Source organism: Ranitomeya variabilis, chromosome 3 (genome assembly GCF_051348905.1).
Source record: "Ranitomeya variabilis isolate aRanVar5 chromosome 3, aRanVar5.hap1, whole genome shotgun sequence".
NCBI lineage: Eukaryota > Metazoa > Chordata > Amphibia > Anura > Dendrobatidae > Ranitomeya > Ranitomeya variabilis.
In genome coordinates this window covers 60,832,909-60,854,323 of record NC_135234.1, presented here as the reverse complement: position 1 = coordinate 60,854,323, position 21,415 = coordinate 60,832,909, and the positions used below count along the sequence as shown (strand labels likewise).

At 41.2% G+C, this 21,415-nt stretch overlaps 1 protein-coding gene across 2 annotated transcripts in view; it reads right to left on the bottom strand.

Moving 5' to 3' along the window:
• CADM2 (cell adhesion molecule 2) overlaps positions 1 to 20,404 on the bottom strand; it is a 784,471-nt gene extending 764,067 nt beyond the window's left edge. The window contains exon 1 of one of the 2 annotated variants that reach the window (XM_077294078.1): positions 20,378 to 20,404. The gene's annotated coding sequence lies outside the window, so the exon portion shown is untranslated. The remainder of the gene's footprint in view (positions 1 to 20,377) is intronic. The other variant, XM_077294076.1, reaches the window with a different exon arrangement.
• Between the last annotated feature and the right edge of the window lie 1,011 nt (positions 20,405 to 21,415).

The following is a 21,415-nucleotide window of genomic DNA, read 5'->3' as shown; positions in this document are numbered from 1 at the left end:
CTAAATAGAAAAGCCTTGCAGCGCGTTCCCTGCGGCAGCCATGAAATTATGTTGCCAAAGCAATAGGAGGCCAATAGGATTTATTGTTACAAGGAGGTACTTATTCTCGCTCCTGACCTAGAAACCTGTTAAATGAATAGAGATCACATAATGTTTGTACAAAATCTAGGCACACACATGGCATTAACCCAGCACAGGAGGCAACAAGATTGTCCTTCGCCTTCCTAATTATTATAAAGCTATTCATTGCACAGGCATCAATCAATATTCCCCATTGTTACCGGTAGGATAAATTGCATGATATTGGTACCATGCGTGGCATCATAAATTCAAGAATATTGGCCTTGAACTTCAAATAATTTCTTCAGTATAAATCCTATTATGGTGAAATTCCTGTAGTTAGGTTAGATGTTTTTCTATTCTGTCTAAATCATGATTTTCCAAGTGACTTAAAACTTAGTTTATTTAAGCATTAGCCTATATGCCCGAACAGACAGTGATTTATATATTTCTATATATAGACCCTTAACCCCTCACCATTCATAAATTAAAGTATGATTAATGGGTTTAGGAGTATAGTCAATAGGAAAAAGACCAAGGACGTAACCATAGAAGGTACAGGGGTTGCAGTCACACCTGGGCCATTGAGCCTACCAGGGGGCAAATAAATCTTTTGACCCATATGGAAATACCAATACTATTAAAGCCCAGTGTTATGGGCACCCTTTTGTAAATTTTACAATTGGGACCATGAGCTTCAAGTTGTGCCACCAACAAAAACGTATATTTGTGTTCTTGATGTACAAGCTTTGCTTGCCATTTTTGGTCCTGGTTTAGAGATAACATCTTCATATAGTTTGACCTTGAATTTTCAATTTACGGACTCTGAAAATCAATCCTTAGTTATCTGTCCTTTTCTCTAGAGTTTTTTTATGCACCCTTGCATGACAGCCCTAAACATTAAGGACTTACACAGGTAGTTACTGTAACTCTTACTACTACATGCTGTACCAGGCAGTAAAAAAGTTGCCAGGTTTTTACAGTCTAGTCTTGGAATGAAAGAAGATTGCATACCATGGTTGCACATAATGCAGTTTAGCAATAAAACTACCTACAGATAATCCTAAAAGGAGTTTTCATGACATGCCATTTTAAACCCATAGGCAATAATTGGTACTCTCTTCAAAGCTAAAACAGCTTCTATTGTTTTGGGAAAGCTCTCTATAAAGATTTCTTCTGGAAAGACTCTCTACAAGGATTTCTTCTGGAAAGGCTTTTTGGAATATGCTTGTGGGAAATTTTGACCAATCATCTAGAAGAGCACTTGTGAGCTCAGTCACTGAACTGATGTTTTACAAGATGGCCAAGCTCACAATCTTCTCTCTAGTCCAGCCCAAAGCAATTCCATGGGTTTGAGGTCTGGGCTCTGCATGGTTGGTCATGTTGTTCCACACCAAACTCAACTATCCATGCCTTTAAGGATCTGATTGGAACTGAAAATGTTGTTAAACAGATGTAATCAATGAAATGAAGCAGCTAATGTATATGAGGGCTTCATGTTATAGTAGGGATATATATGAGCTATGTGCAAAATAGTCTTACTTGGCTTTCATGGAGGAACAATACTGTAGATACGTAAAGAACAAATCGAGTTAATTAAAGCATCAAATCCATTTGTAACATTGAATATCATGACATTGAAGCACATTTTATGTTCAAACCAATACCTAGAGTTCCCTTTTAAGCAATGTAAAAATAATCAATCAAAAGGTTTTCCCATGCCATTAATGTAGCTTATTGAATGGGCACAGTTGGAAGTTGCATAACACTAAATCCTATAGAATAGTATATGCTCTGGCCTTAGAAGTTCTTCATACCATTGGGTACGAAGAAATAAATTTGTTTTCTGTCAGAAGAATATTGAAAGCTTTGTCATCTCTAAGTGTTTCTTGAGGGTTGCAGGAATCCAATTAGCCTCTGATAAAATAATACTGTAGGGGGATTTGATTTATATTATCTCATTGTAGCTTGTGTCCCCTTGTGCATTGAAACTTCCAAACCTTTACTGAAAGTGTCCTAATAAAGTGAAGGTTTGTCATAAGGGCCAATTAGGTTACCTTTAGTTTTGTTTACCTGCAAGAAGCTCAGAGTGGCATATTGATCTGTCAGATCCCTCTGCTTGTTATTGCATGTATGGACAAGATGCCGTATTAAGGTATTCTATTTATGAATGGCATGTTTCAACTATATACATCTCATGATATATCCGAAGGTCATGGAAAAATTAAGATTCTAACATATACATATACATTTATAAATTGTAGACTCATCTTGAGGAAATTATGCAATATATTGAGATGCAATAAAATAAAAGAATAACATTGACATAATAATGTTTGTATTTTTAAGCTGTCAGAAATACTTAAAACTGATTGATGTAGCATTTTAGGTATTTTTTAGGATTAGAACTTTTTTTCAAAAAGAGTACAATTTTTGTCTATGTGTTTATGCTGCATTCAGATTAATGGGACTCCATTCTAATACCAGACACAGATCATGGATAGGAGTGGCAGTTGTTGTCAAAAAATTCCAAGATCAAGTTGAAAAAAATATTTGGTCATCTGACCATTAGCCCCTTCATGACCTATGATGTATATGTATGCCATAGGTCATGTCCTTGCACTCCATGTGGGCTCTGGTGCTGAGCCCTAACAGATATGGGTGGAATCGTGATGCACTTGCAGCTGTCATTCTCTGCCAGCGGCATTTAGCATGGAACGGAAGCGGGTTACTAATTGCACCCATCGGTGTCCTTGTCTCATGACCACAAGGCATCGATGGGTTGGCAAGCCAACCCAGGGTTTGCAGGAGACCCCTGTGGCTGTCATTGATAATCTGCTATGAGCACTGCCCTGTGGTTGGCGCTCATAGCAGATGATCATCTTGGCCACACATGCTAAGTGTAGAACAGGTGATCACAATATCGCAGCTTCTATTCTCCCATGGAGACTATTGAAGCAAGTAACAAGAAAAAAAAAGGGCTTTAAAAATATTAAAAAAGTAAAAAAAAAGTTAAAGTTCAAATCACCCCCCTTTTACACCATTCAAAATAAAACAATAAAAAATACACATATTTGGTATCGCTGCATTCAGAAATGCCCGATCTATCAAAATATAAAAAGAATGAATGCAATCAGTAAATGGCGTAAAGAGATAAAAATCAAAACGCTATAATGATAGTTTTTTAGTCTCTGCAACACTGCAATAAAATTCAATAACAGGCGATGAAAAGATTGTATCTATCCCAAAATAGTATAAATAAAATTGTAAGCTTGTCATGGAAAAGATAAGCCCTCACCCAGCACTAGATCATGAAAAATGGAGAGTCTATGGGTCTCGGAAAATGTCAATATTTTTTATTTTTTTGCAAACTTTGGATTTTTTTATACAATATAAATTAAAAAAAAACATATACATGTTTGGTATCTGTGAACGTATAATGACGATAATAGCAGCTCAGTTTTAGCATTTAGTGAACATGGTAAAAAAAAAAAAAATCAATTGAGGAATTGCTCTTTTTATGCAATTTCACCAAACGTAGACTTTTTCCCCGTTTTCAAGTACGTGATATGGTAAAACCAATTATGTTGTTCAAAAGTCAAACTCGTCAAGCAGAAATTAAGCCCTCACATGGCCATATTGAATGAAAAATAAAAAAAAATATATGGCTTTGGGAAGACAGGGAGCAAAAAAAGGAAATGCAAAAACGGAAAACCCCAAGGTCGTGAAGGGGTTAAATAAACATGCACACTTGTGGGCCCAACTAAACATTCTCACTTCCCACTTCCCATGTATATAGATGTGGCAAAGCTTATCATGACTCACAATGCGCTATCTTGATATCTTTTCACAGAACATTATCTAACATAACCCCTTTCTGATGTTGGGTGTAATAATACACCCACGTCAGAATCCCTCCCTTTGATGTGGGCTCCGGCACTGAGCCCACATCTTTTCCTGCACATGTCACCTGTTTTGAACAGCTGACATGTGCTACTAACAGCCATGGGTGGAATCGTGATCCACCTGTGGCTGTTAGCCTGTTATATGCGGCTGTCAATCTCTGATAGCGGCATGCAACTCGCCCTTACCGGAAATGTGTCTGAAATCCCACCCATTGGCAACCCCATCTTGTGATCACGGGTCATTGATGGGTTGGCATGACAACCAGAGGTCTCCAGCAGACCTGTATGGTTGTCATAGCCAGATTGCTATGAGCACCACCCGGTGATGGGCACTCATAGCAAGTGAGCTTTTGTGCTACACACAAGCGATCTGATCATCACCTGTGGGTAGCACGGGCGATCAGATAGCTGCAGCTTCCAGTTTTCCATGGAGACTATTGAAGCATGCAAAAAGTAAAAAAAAAAATTAAATATTAAAAAATAAAAGTTCAAATCACCTCCCTTTCACCCCATTAAAAAAAAAAACAATAAAATATCAAATATACACATATTTGGTATTTCTGCATTCAGAATCACCAGATCTATCACTATAAAAAAATGACCCGATCGCTAAACAACGTAATGAGAAAAAATAAAAAATGCCAGAATTACGTTTTTTTGCTTGCTGCTACATTGCAATAAAATGCAATGATGGGCAATCAGAAGATTGTGTTGGGCCTCGCTGACTTTTCCCAGTTTCTGCGCACTGCGGTACTTTGTTCTGCCCTCAACAAGACAGATAAGTACTCCTGCACTGTAGCACGATGCCAATCAGACTGTGTGGATGATGCATTGACGTGTCATCCACATGAATCAATCAGGAGGATGGCATCACAAGAAGATGGAAAGCACCGGATCAAGAAGATCGACACACCTCGGACCGGACTGCCCCGCAGGTGAGTATAATAAGGTGAGTATAATAAAAGTTATCTTTCTTCTCTTACAGGTCGAGTTGGGGCAAATATGCGGAATTATAGAATGCTGCATATCAGCCCTGAAAGGAGGTGGCCACATCTCATATCGGCCAAACCTGGTGACAGGTTCTCTTTAAGCTTTGGCCAAAGTGCTTACTAAATATTTGCCTTTAGTAAAACATAGTCTATCTGTGATTTCACATACACAATTTATTATATATAATAATATATAATATATCATATTTGTATATGATTTTGACTTAATCCAATTGACTTTTAGTGCAATAGATTAGGGTATACAATCCATTCTGGATAATTTAATTTATGAATTTCTGTATAGAACCTTTGTCAAATATTTAATCATTAAAGATAAACACCTCTACCGAAATGTATATATCTTATGATATTGTCTAATAATGTCAGTTCCCAAAAGGGATCTTCAGTGCAGGGCACCATGTTGAGCCCATTGCTGTACCCTTTAAAGAGAACAGTAATTACTTTTTCAAAAGATGAAAACTTTCATAAAGAAGGAAATAGAAAAAAACATCTAAGGATCTGTTTGATTTCTTGCCTCCAGAATTTGCCTGCCTGGCGATGACATCTTTATGTGATGTTAGTTTTATGTAGTTTGCTGTTTAATAATGATGAAAAGTATATTACTCTCTGTTATCAGGGAATGTAACTTTCAGGAACTAAAAATACAAATTCTACAATCATACACAATTTGAACAGGCACTAAATTGGACCCATGTTCTTTACCAGGTAAAATAAGTTAACTTTACTAAAATCTGAAGATATTGAACTTTTCAAATTTAATTTTAGCATTCAACTAAGTATCCTGATATTGTGGAGTAAACTTTTTATCTGCAAACAATTCCTTTGTTTTATATTGGCTATTCTCTATTATATTACACTTTAGATTATTTTTAAGTTCTTTGGGAACCTGTCTATTCTTATAGCTGTATCAAACAACAAAGGGGAAAGTATTTGTCTTATTTTCTCCCACTGCTCCCTCATATGTTCACTTAGAATTATTATTATATTTTTTTTAAACTGCACCTTATGATTCTAGAAATATGGACCATTTGTTTAGTGCACCTTATGGGGAAATTTAATGCCAAGGGGGCATGTGCTCACAGAGCAATTATGCGATGCAGCTTAAAGACAGGTCCTCAGAGAATCCTGTGAGCAATACCTGTTATGGTTACCCCAATGACCAGGGGAATAAAAATACAAAACGGACTAGCTCTCGGGTGATGGAAACTAAGGTCGACCGTGACCTGAACCTGACCCAACACTTACAGTAGCCGGGGGATGTACCTACGATGCCCTAGACACCACGCGCCAGCCGGAGATCTAACTACCCCTATAAGAGGAATATACAGGCCTGCCTTACCTCCAGTGAGGAACCCCAAAAGATGATAGTAGGCCCCCACAGATATTGACGGTGAGTTCAGAGGAAATGACATACGTAGGATGAACAGCAGATTTAGCACAGTGAGGTCCGCTTACTAGATAGCAGAAGGACAGGAAAGTGTTACTTCACGGTCAACCTAAAAACACTATTCAAAAACACCATCCAGAAACTACTTTAAACTCCAGTGACAACTCATGCCACTGGAGTAGTAATTTTCTGTCCACAAGAGCTTCCAGCACTGAAAGGTCACATTGCAGATAGCTGGACAAAAATAGCAAAACAAGAAACAAAATTCAACTTAGCTGAACTGGGACTTGAAGCAGGTGAATGCAACAGAATGCTACTAGCACATTGTTGGCCGGCATATGACTAACAGCCAAGCAGCCTTAAATAGGAAACTCCCCTAGAGGGTGGCGACAGGTAATCAGAGATGGAAGAAGGCACATAAGAGACACTACCATAACAAACCACCGGGGGAGCCCACAAACCGAATTCACAACAGTACCCCCCCCTTAAGGAGGGGGCACCGAACCCTCACCAGAACCACCAGGGCGATCTGGATGAGCACTATGAAATGCACGAACCAAATCGGGAGCATGAACATCGGATGCTGTCACCCAAGAATTATCCTCCTGGCCATAACCTTTCCACTTAACCAGATACTGAAGTTTCCGTCTGGAAACACGGGAGTCCAAGATCTTTTCCACCACATACTCCAATTCACCCTCAACCAACACAGGAGCAGGTGGATCAGCAGAAGGAACAACCGGTACCTCATACCTCCGCAATAATGACCGATGGAAAACATTATGGATATTAAAAGATGCTGGGAGGTCCAAACGAAAGGACACAGGATTAAGAACCTCCAGAATCCTATAAGGGCCGATAAACCGAGGCTTAAACTTAGGAGACGAGACCTTCATAGGAACAAATCGAGAAGACAGCCACACCAGGTCCCCAACACAAAGACGAGGACCAATACGCCGATGACGATTAGTGAACTGTTGAGTCTTCTCCTGGGACAACTTTAGATTGTCCACAACCTGTCCCCAAATCCGATGCATCCTATCAACCACAGCATCCACTCCAGGACAATCCGAAGACTCCAATTGACCGGACGAAAACCGAGGGTGAAACCCTGAATTACAAAAAAATGGAGAAACCAAAGTAGCAGAACTGGCCCGATTGTTAAGGGCAAACTCTGCCAACGGCAAAAAGTCAAGCCAATCATCCTGATCAGCGGACACAAAACACCTCAAGTAAGTCTCCAAGGTCTGATTAGTACGCTCAGTCTGGCCATTAGTCTGAGGATGGAATGCAGACGAAAAAGACAAATCGATACCCATCCTGGCACAGAACGTCCGCCAAAATCTAGACACAAACTGAGTACCCCTGTCAGACACTATATTCTCAGGAATACCATGCAAACGCACCACATTCTGAAAAAATAGAGGAACCAACTCAGAGGAGGAGGGCAATTTGGGTAAAGGTACCAAATGAACCATCTTAGAAAAACGGTCACAAATCACCCAGATGACAGACATCCTACGAGAAACCGGAAGGTCAGAAATAAAGTCCATAGAGATGTGCGTCCAAGGCCTCTTAGGAATAGGCAAGGGCAACAACAACCCACTGGCCCTAGAACAGCAGGGCTTGGCCCGAGCACAAACATCACAAGACTGCACAAACATGCGCACATCTCGAGACAAAGAAGGCCACCAGAAGGACCTAGACACCAAATCCCTGGTGCCAAAAATTCCAGGATGACCTGTCAACGCGGAAGAATGAACCTCCGAGATAACTCTACTGGTCCAATCATCAGGGACAAACAGTCTACCAGGCGGACAGCGATCAGGCCTATCCACCTGAAACTCCTGCAAAGAACGCCGCAGGTCTGGGGAGACAGCTGACAATATCACCCCATCCTTCAGGATGCCGGTAGGTTCGGAATCACCAGGCGAGTCAGGCTCAAAACTCCTAGAGAGGGCATCCGCCTTCACATTCTTGGACCCAGGCAGATATGACACCACAAAGTTAAATCGGGAGAAAAACAACGACCAGCGCGCCTGTCTAGGATTCAGACGCCTGGCCGACTCAAGATAAATTAGATTCTTGTGGTCAGTGAGGACCACCACCTGGTGTCTAGCACCCTCAAGCCAATGACGCCACTCCTCAAACGCCCACTTCATGGCCAGAAGTTCCCGATTTCCCACATCATAATTTCGCTCAGCGGGCGAAAACTTTCGGGAGAAAAACGCACATGGTCTCATTACTGAGCAGTCAGGATCTTTCTGCGACAAAACTGCACCTGCTCCGATCTCCGAAGCATCCACCTCAACCTGGAACGGAAGTAACACATAGATTTTTTACGGGCCGGCCAAACTGTTATGGTTACCCCAATGACCAGGGGAATAAAAATACAAAACGGACTAGCTCTCGGGTGATGGAAACTAAGGTCGACCGTGACCTGAACCTGACCCAACACTTACAGTAGCCGGGGGATGTACCTACGATGCCCTAGACACCACGCGCCAGCCGGAGATCTAACTACCCCTATAAGAGGAATATACAGGCCTGCCTTACCTCCAGTGAGGAACCCCAAAAGATGATAGTAGGCCCCCACAGATATTGACGGTGAGTTCAGAGGAAATGACATACGTAGGATGAACAGCAGATTTAGCACAGTGAGGTCCGCTTACTAGATAGCAGAAGGACAGGAAAGTGTTACTTCACGGTCAACCTAAAAACACTATTCAAAAACACCATCCAGAAACTACTTTAAACTCCAGTGACAACTCATGCCACTGGAGTAGTAATTTTCTGTCCACAAGAGCTTCCAGCACTGAAAGGTCACATTGCAGATAGCTGGACAAAAATAGCAAAACAAGAAACAAAATTCAACTTAGCTGAACTGGGACTTGAAGCAGGTGAATGCAACAGAATGCTACTAGCACATTGTTGGCCGGCATATGACTAACAGCCAAGCAGCCTTAAATAGGAAACTCCCCTAGAGGGTGGCGACAGGTAATCAGAGATGGAAGAAGGCACATAAGAGACACTACCATAACAAACCACCGGGGGAGCCCACAAACCGAATTCACAACAAATACCCTTTAAGAAAAGGACAAAAAAATTGTAAACTGTATGGTGGATACATACAGAAAAAAATAGCAAAAAAAAAACAGCAGAATACATAGGTGGCTGCAATTGGAATAAAATAAGAGAAAAAACTTTCCCTTTTGACCTGGTGTCATGCTGCGTGAGGGAGAGGTAAGATTCACAACAACGGGGAGAGGGAGGGTGAATCACAAGTGCTAGGGAATGGACAAGTGGAGACCCCTTGACAGATCTAACTACACCCTGTCTGCCCTAAACGTCCCAAAATAGGTTCTCCACCTATTGCCGAGCAGGAACCTAATCCCTGCCTGACCCTAGAAAGGCCTTGGAAAGGGAGGGGGCGGGGGTGAGCGCTGGTCATCCCCGATTACAACTAAAGACACAGAGGGTGGACAAACGAGGGGATACACTTAGCTTGAGAAGACCACCAATATATCACGCCAGCAATCCTCTAATAGCACTCTGAGAAGACACTAGTCAACTGCTAGCACTTCCAATAAGACAGAGGGAAACTGAACTCATACCAGCACCCTGCTGAAAATACTGAATTTTTTAAGCCTTCAACAAAGGTTTGCTAAATAGCAGCAGGAGGCGAAAGAAAACTGTTGGATTTTAGAGGGACAAGAATATCACTCCATAACAGAGATGCAAAAATCAAGAAGGTGTTTGTAGAGCTAATCGCAATGACCTTCTACAGCTGGGTCCAGGATGACTGTCTGTCACACCAGACAAACCCATGACAGTACCCCCTTCTACCCATGACAGGACCAAATTTCTCAGGATGAAAGGTATGGAATGAATGAACCAGTCTAGGGGCATTCGCCTCTGATGCTGAAACCCTCATCCTCTCCTTTGGACTATAATCCCTCCAGTCCACCGCAGTATAACAAGGAACAACGCTGAAGACAAGAATTAACAATCCTCAAAATTTGGAACTCCAAATTATCATCAACAAAGAATGGGGGTGGTGGTAGGACTCAAGAGGTTCAACATACTTCTTGACCAGAGACCCGTGGAACCCATTGTGAATTCTAAGAGCCTGGGGTAACTCAAGTTGAAAAGCTGCAGGATTAATGATGGAAGCTATTTTACAGGGGTAAATAAACCTAGGTCCCAGTTTGCAGGAAGAGACATTCAACTTGATATTCTTGGTATACAACCACACAAAGTAATTCACATTTAGGTATAAATGTATGGCTGACAGGAAACGTTCAACTGGTCCGGACATATGTACCATGATCTTCAAAGTACTGTGAACCCCTGCTACACTGAAAAGAGCGACGAAGCAAAACATTCCTCCTCAGGAAATCCCAAAGCCCATCCCCCACTAAAAGCACCAAACTGATGATGAAAACCATATGCAACAAAGAATGGTGACCTCCCGGTAGATTCTTGGCAATAATTATTAATAGCAAACCCGGCCAACGGTAAGTAAGATGCCCAATCCTCCTGGTTTTCGGAGACTAAACACCTGAGTTAAGTCTCCAAATTCTGAATTGTGCTCTCGGTCTGCCCATTTGACTTCAGATGGAAAGCAAAAGAAAAGGACATATGCACCCCCAGTCTAGTGCAGAATGCTTTCTAGAACATGGAAGCAAATTGGGTCCCCTGATCTGACACCACATCAGAGAGAACCCCGTGAAGCTTCTCAATCTCATTAACAAAAACCTAAGCCAGAGTCCTGGCATTCACAAGTGTCGGTAAAGCAATGAAATGCACCATTTTACTGAACCTATCTACTGCCACCAGAACCACTGTCTTGTCTGCTGATGCTGGCGAGTCAGTAATAAAATCCATAGACAAGTGTGTCCATGTTCTGCTAGAAATGGGCAGTGGAAGAAGAGAACCAGACAAACGGGTATGCAATACTTTACAATGTACGCAAACACTGCAAGCAGACACCTGTTTAACCACATCCCGATGCAACCCCGGCAACCAAAAATGATGAGAAAGGAGGTCCGCGGTTGCCTTACTACCTGGATGACCACCAAGCACAGAATTATGATGCTCCTTAATTATTTTATGATGCAATTCAGATGGTAACAAATAACCTCCTTGAAGGGCAGGAGGCAGGGGTGACCCCTGAGCCTCCAACACTTCACCCTCTAGATCAGGGAATATGGCCAAGATGACTACCTCCTTCTGCATAATTGGGGCAGTTTCCTCATGGTCACCACCACCAGGGAAGCTTCAGGACAAAGCATCTGCCTTGGTGTTTATAACTCTAGGATGGAAAGTGACCATAAAATTAAATCTAGTAAAGAACAGGGACCACCTCACTTGTCTAGGGTTGAGATGTTTAACCGATTGAAGAGATGACAGGTTTTTCTGGTCCAACTGCCCCCTCCAACTAATGTCGCCATTCCTTGAATGCCAATTTAATTGCCAAAAGCTCCATATTACTCACATTGCAGTTTTTCTCAGCCGAGGATAATTTTTTGGAAAAGAAAACAAATGGAAGCCATTTACCTGCGGACAGACCCTGAGACAACACTGCCCAAACCTCCACCTCTGCCGCATCCACTTCTATGACAAAAGGTTGAGAAACATTGAGTTGACTGAGAATAGTTGCAGTGTCAACATTACTCTTCAAAGAGGACAAATCCAGCTGAGCAGCATCTTACCATTTACAAAAATCAGACCCCTTCCTTGTCATGTCAGGAAGGGGTTTCACCATTACCGACTAATTTTGAATAAACTTCTGGTAAAAATTAGTAAAACTCAGAAAACGCTGTAATGCCTTCAGGCTCTCAGGATGGTCCCAATAACGTACAGCACAAACCTTCTCCAGATTCATCCAAAAACCAGATGATGACAACAGGTACCCCAAAAACTGCACCTCCTGGATGACAAAAACAAATTTCTCTAGTTGGGCATAAAGCTTGTTATCCCTTAATGTATGACACACCTGTCTCACATGCTCCTGATGTGTCTCCAAATCAGTTGAATAAACTAAAATGTAATCCAGAAAGACCACCACAAAACTGCCCACCAAATAATGGAAAATATAATTTATGCAATGATGGAACACAGTCAGTGCATTGGTAAGACCAAAAGGCATAACCAGACTCTCGAAATATCCCTCAGAGGTATTGAACGCCATTTTCCTTCCCTGATTCTAACCAGGTTATAGGCCCTCCTTAAATCCAACTTGCAGAAAACCTTTGCTCCCAACACCTGGTTGAATAAATCTGAGGTCAGAGGAAGAGGACATTGATTTCGGATAGTAATTAGATTCAATTCCCGGAAATCTAAACAGGGATGGAGATCGCCATTTTTCTTTTTCACATAAAAGAACCCTGCCTTCATGGGCGAAGGTGAAGGTCTGATATGTCTCTTCTCAAGACTCTCAGCAATAAAATATGTGATTGCTTGTCTCTTACAGGACTGAACAGATTATACAGTCTCGACTTGGGTAGTTTAGCTTTGGGAGTCAGGTTAATAGGACAGTCATATGCACGATGGGGGCAAATCTTGACACCCCTTCTCAGAAAGTATGTCCTCAAAACCAGACAAAAATGCAGGTATGGTCCCCATAGATACTGCAGAAAGGGAAATATTTACACAGTTATCATGGCAGCAATCTCTCCATTTCACAATTTCTCTGGATTGCCAATCCATAATTAGAATCAGTTTCACCAATCAGGGCAAACCCAGTACAATTGGAGTGGGGAGACCCTCCAGGACATAACAAGGAATTACCTCATAATGAAAAGACCCAAGCTTCAGTCTTATGTTATGTACAGTCTGCTTCATAGCTCTCTGTGCAAGTGGTGCTGAGTCTATGGTGTAAATAGGAATGGGCTTAGCTAAGGTAGAGCAAGCAAGCAAGAAGACTCCAACTCCACTATCTACAAACACAAAATTTCTCTCAGTCCTGTTCTCTAGCACCACCTCTGCTGTCAGGACTTTCTTAAAATAACAGGTTGAAGACGAACAAAGGTTAATCAAGTCTCTTTTTGTTTAGGAATCAAAGGACAGGCCCTAATAAAATGTTCCTCCTTCACACAAAAAACACGCACGAATGTCAGAGGAGACATGCGATGCAGAAGCACCTCCAAACTGCATGGGTTCCTCTAACTTCACAAGTATTGATCCACCCCTGGACCATCCCCCCAGCACAGGACTATTGTACCAGAAAGAGGGCTCAGGCAAAAGTTGTTTTACTCATCTATCACATAGGCATCTATCCACCTGTATAGCCAATAACATGACAGCCTCCAATGACTCTAGGATTTCCTACACAGCCAAGGCATCCTTTAACCTTTCAGTAAGGCCTTGACAAAATTGGCTTCCAAGAGCCAGGTCATTCCATTTGGCATCGGTTGCCCATCTGCGTAATGCAGAGCTGTAAGTCTCCACTGAATGATTCCCCTGCTGAAGGCGATGCAGCCTGGATTCAGCCAAGGAAATTCAGTTAGGATCATCATAGATAAGGGCTGAAGCCCTGAAAAAACTTTCTACAGACTGGAGACAAATAGACCCCTGTGGGAAAGAAAAACCCAGTATTGACGATCCCCTTGCAAAAGTGAAATCGCAATTCAAACTCGTTGCTCTTCATCTCCAGAAGGGTAAGGACAAAGTTTAAAGAATAATTTACATGCTTGTTTAGATATAAAAAACTTGTCCCTTCCTCCTGAAAACCTTTCTGTTAGGGCAACTTTGGGTTCAAGCTGGACCGGCCAACTCGCAGAGTCCCACAGTAGGAGCCTGCAGCCACATCCATTGCTGTTGAACCTCATATCGAAGGTCAGTCACCTCCAGTGACAACCTCCACAGCTGCTCTGCTAGCAAAGAAATGGGATCCATGACCCCGGAAAAAGAAAAAAAAAACACAGAAAAAACCACATACAAAAAAAGTGTCAGGTTTTTTTTTAAAATGAAAGTGTATGGCTGGTGTTAATGTAATGCAGGGTGAGGAAGAAGTAAGGTGCACAACAATGGAGAGAGGGATGGGGAGACCTGAACACTAGGGAAGGGGGGAGTGGAGACCGTATGCAGATCTAATAACACCCTGTCTGCCCTGAACGTCCCTAAATATTTTCCGCACCTATCGCAGAGTAGAAACCTAATACCTGCCTGACCCTAGCAATAGGGATTGGATAGGAAGGGGATGGGGTGTGCGCTAGCCAGCCCCCACTTCAACTAAGGACAGAGAGGGTGGACAAATGAGGGGATACAGTTAGCTTGAGAAGACCACCGAGATATCACGCCATCAATCCTCCAAGAGCACTCCGATAAGACACTAGCCGATGCTAGTACTTCCAACAATACAGAGGAAAATTGAACTCACACCAGCATCCTGCTGAGGGCACTGAATTTATTTAAACCTTCAGCATAGGTGTGCTAGCAGCATAGCAGCAGGAGATGGAGGTAACTGTTGGGTCCTAGAGGGGGAAGAATATCACTCCACAACAGAGATGCAAAAATCAAGAAGGTGTTTGTAGAACTAATCGCAATGACCTTCTATGGATGGGTTCAGGATGACTGCTTATCACACCTGACACACCTGGGACAACTTTTGACAAGTCCTCTTTAAATAGTACAACATGCTTGCCCATAACAAACTATTTTGAGAACATCTTAGAATTCTCTAAAATAACAGATAACAAAAAAAATGCAGCCAGGGAAAAGCTACAGCAGTCACATGTCCGTGAGATAGGACATCTTTGCTGCAGCAGGAAGTAGAAATGGAAATATTTTCCAAAAGTGTTAAAACTGGAATGTCAAAGGTTTGAAAGTCAGTGTAGCTTTCTTTTTTCAGGACATTCAAAGATGTTTTAAAAGCATTTTTTAGTGACTCAATAGCTTGTTTAAAGGGAATCTGTCAGCTGGATTACACTCCAAAGTATATATGTGAATTCAGCTTTTTCAAGGACAAGTCCAGCAATACCTTTATATGGCCAATCTACTTCTTTATTACTGAAAAATTTGTGTTTAAGTCAATATGCAAATGAGACAAGCGCTTTGGTGTGTGGAAGCTCTTTCAAAATCTCTTACACTTGGTAGAATTCCCCATCCTGGTTTGAATCCTTCTGTTTAACTGACACCTATTATGCTTGAAGTCTCATAGCAAATGAAATATCAGAAAAGCAGGACAAGGCAGCCCTAGCTGGTGAAGAGAACTGGAGTGACAGAGGTTTGGGAAGAGCTTCCAGGTGCTGAAAGAACTTCAGCCTCATTTGCATATTAATTCAAATACAACTTTTTCAGTAAATGGTGAATGGACTGGCTATATCAATATTGCTGTACTTCTCTTTGAAAGAGCTACATGCCCATATAGTTTGGTGGGTGAAGTAATGATTGCAGATTCCCTTTAAATCCAAATGATGATGCATTACTAACTATGGAACATCAATTATTTCCAACTTTTATTGTATTAGTTTTGTTGATTTTTTTTTATAGAAATGTCTCATTATATTTCACAATGTGTACTCAGACAATTTTACTTTTTTTCAACTGAAATATTATGAAAACTCATTTGCCTATCCATGTGATATAATATATAGCAGCAGTACATAAAATAGATTGGGGGCATCTATGAGAAGTTACGAGACGTGTAACCAAATATAACAATGTATACACTATTAAATAGACCTAGGACCACCATGAATAATATACATCATATTAGCTTTTTCATCACCCTAAACCATCAGAGATATCAGCTAATAATAAATTGGTCCACTGTAAAGGCCCCGTCTCACATAGCGAGATCGCTAGCGACATCGCTGCTGAGTCACAAGTTTTGTGACGCAACAGCGACCTCAGTAGCGATCTCGCTATGTGTGACACGTACCAGCGATCAGGCCCCTGCTGCGAGATCGCTGGTCGTGTCGGAATGGCCTGGACCGTTTTTTGGTCGTTGAGGTCCCGCTGACATCGCTGAATCGGTGTGTGTGACACCGATCCAGCGATGTCTTCACTGGTAACCAGGGTAAACATCGGGTTACTAAGCACAGGGCCGCGCTTAGTAACCCGATGTTTACCTTGGTTACCAAAAAAAACAAACAGTACATACTCACCATCTGATGTCCGTCAGGTCCCTTGCCATCTGCTTCCTGCTCTGACTGAGATCCGGCCGTACAGTGAGAGCACAGCACAGCAGTGACGTCACCGCTGCGCTCTGCTCTCACTGTACGGCGGCACTCAGTCAGAGCAGGAAGCAGACGGCAAGGGACCTGACGGACATCAGATGGTGAGTATGTACTGTTTGTTTTTTTGGTAACCAGGGTAAACATCGGGTTACTAAGCGCGGCCCTGCACTTAGTAACCCGATGTTTACCCTGGTTACCCGGGTGCTGCAGGGGGACTTCGGCATCGTTGAAGACAGTTTCAACGATGCCGAAGTCGTTCCCCTGATCGTTGGTCGCTGGAGAGAGCTGTCTGTGTGACAGTTCCCCAGCGACCACACAACGACTTACCAACGATCACGGCCAGGTCGTATCGCTGGTCGTGATCGTTGGTAAATCGCTATGTGAGACGGGGCCTTAAGACCCAGATCAGCTCTGCCAGTGAAGCCTGACACAGCAGGGGATGGATTTCCCCTGTAACTTGAGCTTCTGTAGATGCTCTCTGGATGCCTCAGTTATAGTAGGAGAACTTGAGCAATAAAATAGAAAAAATGACTTAGAGATGTCATAGAGAACAAATTATGCAAACAAATGTATAAAACAAAAATACAGAAAAAGTAATAAAATATATAAAGTCCCTATGACAAAACACACAAAAAAGATTTTTCGTATTCATACAAAATACATTTTGTGCATGCAACACTCAAAACTGTATATATTAGGAATCTACATGATCAATAATATTAGAAAGTTTGTAGATGCAGCTCACCCAATCCAATATATGTATGTTGTTCAGTCTGGAACTGTATCTACGGTTAAGAGTCAGCTAGACTCGATTTATTATGCCCATGTTACTATTTTAATGAATCCATAATAAAGTATTTTTTGTTTTTAATTCACTTTGCTGGATTGAAAAACCTATTTTCACAACTATCTACATGACCGTAATACATTAGAGAATTAATTCAACAGGTGTTAATCGTGAACATAAAAAAATATACAAAAATAAAAAAGAAAGCTAAAAATTTGGTTTCTATATACAGTAATTTATACATATATGAAAAATATTCATACAGCCAAATCAATTTAAAAAAAAAAGAAAAAAAAGGACTGGTCATTAACCCCAGAACGACTGAAGGTATTTTCATTCTTGCATTTTTTTCTCCCCTTCTTCCCAGAGCCATAAGTTTTTTTAATTTTTGGTCAAAATGTCCTCGTGAGACTTGTTTTTTGTGGAACAAGTTTTACTTTTGAATGACATTATTGGTTTTAACATATCCTGTACTGTAAAACTGTAGAAAAATTCCAAGTGTGGTGAAATTGCAAAAAAAGTGCAATTCCACAGTAGTTGTTGTATTTTTTTTTTTCGTTTACTGTGTTCACTGTTTGCTAAAACTGATGAGCTATTATGATTTTCCTGGTCATTTAGAGTTCATAGACACAAAACATGTCTCCTTTTTTTTAATTTAAGTGGTGAAAAAAAAATCCAAACTTACCGATCGGATTAATTCTTTTTTATATTGATAGATCGGGCTATTCTGAATGTGGCGATACCAAATATGTGTATGTTTGATTTTTTTTTATTGTTTTATTTTGAATGGGTGAAAGGGGGGTGGTTTGAACTTTATTTTTTTTTTTAATTTTTAAAAACTTTTTGCATGCTTCAATAGTCTCCATGGGAGACTAGAAGCTGCAATTGTCTGATTGCTTGTGCCACACACAGGCGATGATCAGATCACCTGTGTTTAGCAGAAATGCTCATTTGCTATGAGTGCCGATCACCGGGCGGCGCTCATAGCAATACAGGTATGACAACCATAGAGGTCTGCTGGAGACCTCTGGTTGTCATGCCAACTCATCGATGAGTCGCAATCATGTGGCGGGTTCATAGATGGGTGGGATTTCCTTTGCACTTCCGGTATGCGTGAGTTAAATGCTTCTGTAAGAGGTTGGCAGCGGCCTTTCACAAGTTAACAGCAGCAGGTGGATCGCGATTCCACCTGCGGATGTTAGAGGCACGTGCCAGCTATTCAAAATAGCTGACATGTGCTGGAAAAGATGTGGGCTCAGTGGCGGAGCCCCCATCAAAGGGAGAGATTCTGATGTGGGCTTATTATTACACCCAACGTCATATAGGGGTTAAAGGCCCTTTCGGGGCTGATCAAGGAGTGATTAAATAATGCTCTGAAGTACAAAATCATCTGTTGGATAGCTCTAAAGCAAAACTATGCCAGTCAGTTTTAAGTAGATTATTTGGATGACTTATTAGTGATCACATTATCTAATTTCTCTTTTTTTTTCCTTTTTTTCTCTTTGCACATCAGAAAAGAGAAGATAAAATATATCACATATTCTTAACCATTTATCTGGTATATCATAGTTCAGTAGTAAAGCTTCTGCCTTCCTGTTATTACTGCCAGCCAACATGCATCACATATTACACATTATTCCATGCATCAAACACCATTTTTTACTACGATGTGTGATGACATAAAATAGCATGAAAAACTACACATGCATGATCATGCTGCCTCCTGCATGCAAATATACAGCAAAAAGCATAAATACATATATAAATTTGGTGTAAAGTATGAAACGTTTGACTATGTATACACCTGATCAATATTTTAGAGAATTTCAACCTTTCTGTGGTCGAATATATATATATATATATATATATATATATATATATATATATATATATATATATATATATATATATATATATATATATATATATCATATGTTGTTTTGACATAACATATAATACTATAAATGACATGTAGACCTTATTATTCAAGTCATTTCAATTACTGCAATGCCAAAAATGTTTTTTTAATTATCATTAGTTTTAACATCTTTTTTATTACTTTTGTTTTTTCTCCTCTTTCTGGAGTTTTAATTGTGATTCCTAATTTCTAGGGTTTTTGATAGGCCTCTGGTAGAAACAGCAACTCATCAACATTTCCTCACTTTTGTCAAAGGGAACCTGTCACCAGTTTTCTAGCATCCCAACAAATGTCACCACCTTTTTCTGCTGTTGTTATGCATTTTACATATAATTATATTGCCTCCGGTCTCTCTCTTTACACCTCAAAATGCGCATGCGCATTGATGTCTTTTACCTGCGCGACCAGCAATGCTACTGTGGAAGTGTGAGACTCTGTTCAGCAATGTGGATGATGTAGGGCATGTCATCCATGTCAATCAGAGCCGGAGGATGGCTTTTACTAGCAGAGAGGAGAAACAGATGCCACAGGTTGGACGCCCATCTGACCAGACCTGCCTCATTTAAATACAGCGTGGGAGCATTTTTGAGGTGTAAAGGGGAGAGTCAGGAGGAGAATGTAGTCATTTGTGAACAGCAGGAAAAGGTGGTGGCATTTGTTGGAATGCTAAAAAATGGTGACAGGTTCCTTTTAAGTCTTTAGGAGCTACATTGATTATGGCCATTGAATATAAAGGGTTAGACATCCAGGATCAGAGATATCATCAATCCTGAATATTCCCATAGCAGTTAGCTATATTTAAATTCTAAGCCGATCTATTAGGCCAAAAATATGGTCTAAAAGTTTCTTTCTTGGGGAACTAGATAAATATGGTGTATCTCCATGAATACATGGATGGTATCACTGTGCTCACTGTGATTCCATCTCCAAGGTCCCTTATGCATTTGGACTGATTTAGCATAACCACAAAGGTTGAAATCTCCTCGTGAAGCATTTGCATACTTCATGCACTTGTTATCATAGTTTTGGCTATTATGTTGCTTTATGAGGACTGCAGTGTTGTTACGTATAGTGCAGCTCATAGACTATCTATATGACTCTCATTCTATACTAAGACAGAACTCACCTTTACTTTTATTCTTCACAGCAGTCACTGGAAACAAATGATTGCATAGGAGGAAGAGAATAAATAAAAGCAGATTAGATTAGGGCCGGGGAAATATACCGGGAAGACTAAACATGACGTAAATTTTTTATGGTTATGGAAAGTTATATGAAAGGAACATCTACTATATAATTGTCTAAGGGTCACTTCCGTATGTCTGTCTGTTTGTTTTTCTGTCTGTCTGTCACGGATATTCATTGGTCGCGGCCTCTGTCTGTCATGGAAATCCAAGTCGCTGATTGGTCGCGGCAAAACGGCCACGACCAATCTGCGACTGGCACAGTCCGGCAGCAAAATGGCCGCTCCTTCCACCCCGCAGTCAGTGCCCACTGTATAATCCCCTCCAGTCAGCGCTCACACAGGGTTAATGGCAGCGGTAACGGACCGTGTTATTCCGCGGTGTAACGCACTCTGATATCGCTGCTATTAACCCTGTGTGACCAACTTTTTACTATTGATGCTGTCTATGCGGCATCAATAGTTAAAAGATCTAATGCTAAAAATAATAAAAAAATAAAAAATCGTTATATACTCACCATCCGTCGGCCCCTCGGATCCAGAACCGGCCTTTCCCTCTCCTCGCGACGCTCCGGTGACCGCTCCATGCTTTGCGGTCTCGCGATATGATGATGTAGCAGTCTCGCAAGACCGCTACATCATCATCTTGCGAGACCGCAATGCACTCTTGGGACCGGAGTGCGCGAGGAGCGTCGGTAACCGCTTCGCCTGGATCCGGGGCCAACGGAAGGTGAGTATATAACTATTTTTTATTTTAATTCTTTTTTTAACAGTGATATGATGCCCACATTGCTATATACTGTGTGGGCTGTGCAATATAATATGTGGGCTGTGCAATATAATACGTGGGCTGTGCAATATAATACATGGGCTGTGCAATATACTACGTGGGCTGTGCAATGTACTACATGGGCTGTGCAATGTACTGCGTGGACTGTGCAATAAACTACGTGGGCTGTGCTATATACTACATGGGCTGTG